This window comes from Gallus gallus, chromosome 16 (genome assembly GCF_016699485.2).
Source record: "Gallus gallus isolate bGalGal1 chromosome 16, bGalGal1.mat.broiler.GRCg7b, whole genome shotgun sequence".
Lineage (NCBI taxonomy): Eukaryota > Metazoa > Chordata > Aves > Galliformes > Phasianidae > Gallus > Gallus gallus.
The window spans coordinates 758,091-760,061 of NC_052547.1; positions in this window are offsets into that span (position 1 = coordinate 758,091).

Below are 1,971 nucleotides of genomic sequence, written 5' to 3' on the forward strand. Positions count from 1 at the left end.
AGCCGCTCCCGGTCGCCGGACCGGTCGGCCCGGCCCCTGCGGGCGCCGAGCGACACGGTCGTTCGGCGGCGGCGGCTGGGGACCGTGGCAGGAGCGGCTCGGGCTCGCCGGACCGGTGGTCCCGGCCCCGTCCGACTCGGTCGCTTCGCGGAGGTGGCTGGAGGTCGCTGCCGTGGCGGCTGGGGCACGGCGGAACGGTCTACCCGGCTCCGGCGGGCTGCGTCCGCCTCGGTCGCTGCCGTGGCGGCTGCTAGGGGTCGCTGCCGGGGTGGCTGGGGCACGGCGGAACGGTCTACCCGGGTCCGGCGGGCCCCGTCCGCCTCGGTCGCTCCGCGGAGGAGGCTAGGGGTCGCTGCCGGGGCGTCTCGGAAACGGCGGGACGGTCTACCTTGCCCCGGCAGGCTTCGTCCGGCTCGGTCGCTCCGCGGCGGCGGCTAGAGGTCGCTGCCGTGTCGGCTCGGAAACGGCGGAACGGTCTACCCGGCCCCGGCAGGCTGCGTCCGGCTCGGTCGCTCCGCGGCGGCGGCTAGAGGTCGCTGCCGGGGCGGCTGGGAAACGGCGGGACGGTCTACCCGGCTCCGGCGGGCCCCGTCCGACTTGGTCGCTCCGCGGAGGAGGCTAGGGGTCGCTGCCGGGGCGTCTCGGAAACGGCGGGACGGTCTACCTTGCCCCGGCAGGTTTCGTCCGGCTCGGTCTCTCCGCGGCGGCAGCGGCTAGGGGTCGCTGCCGGGGCGGCTCGGAAACGGCGGCACGGTCTACCCGGCTCCGGCGGTCCCCGTCCGGCTCGGTCGCTCCGCGGCGGCGGCTAGGGGTCGCTGCCGGGGCGGCTGGGGCACGGCGGAACGGTCTACCTGGTCCCGGCGGGCACCGTCCGGCTCGGTCTCTCCGCGGCGGCGGCGGCTAGGGGTCGCTGCCGGGGCGTCTCGGAAACGGCGGAACGGTCTACCCGGGTGCTACCGTCTCGCGCTCTCCGCGGCGGCGGCTAGAGGTCGCTGCCGGGGCGGCTTGCGATCCGCGTCCAGGTCTACCCCGTTTCGGATTGTCTTGGCCGCTCTGGCTGTGGGGGGGGGGCGCTACAGCTCCGGAGCTGCCAGAGGCGTCGCTGTAATTTTGTACCTCCAGTTACGTCGAGGTAAACCTCGGCTGCCGTCGGAGCCGCTGCCGGTAGTCGGCGCCTATGGGACTAGAACGTTTTTTTCGGATGCCTTATATGTTCGTCTGTAGGAGCGAGTGAGGACTCGGCTCCGGTAGTGGCGGTGAGCGGGCGCTCGCGAGCAGGGTTGACCGGCCGGCCGCCTAGAGAGGGGATCGGCGGCGGCGGCGGCGGCTTTCTCGGGCATCGGTTCGTTCGATCGGTCCGGTCGCTTCGGTTTGTCCGTCGCTCCTCATCCCGCAGCTCTGTCCTGGGCTAAGGCGGTTTTGCAGGCGAGCAGCGAAAAAAAGCCGGAGAAGGCGAGAGAGAGGCAAGAGGCAAGCCGGCTCCCGCGCCGCCAGGGCGAAGGCGAGAGAGAGAGGGAGAGAGAGACGAGAAGGGCACGGGCCGGTCTGCCGGCACCCGAACGTAGGATGGCCGGGGGCGTCCCCGGCGGGTCCCGCCGCGATGGAAGAGGGGGACCCGGAGGTCGTAGGTCGTGGCGGCGTCGCCTCGTCCTCCTTTCGCACCGCATTCTCACCCGCACGCGGGAGCCCCGGCCGATTCGTGGCGCTCCTCGGGCGCGTCGGGGAGGCTTCCCGGCGGGCCGGCTCTATCCCGCTCCCCGGCTCGTTCGGGGTGGCGTGGGGCGGGCCGGTGTTCAGGCACGGGCGAGCACCTCTCGTCGGACGTTGCCCACGCACACCCACCTGCACGTGCGCGTGCGGTCTTTCCGCCGCGCCTGGGGGAAGGGCTCGCGCCTTCTCCCTCCTTCCTTTCTCCTCCCCCCCACCCCCTTTCTCCCACCGATCGATGAGGCCACTCGGGTCGCGTCGGAG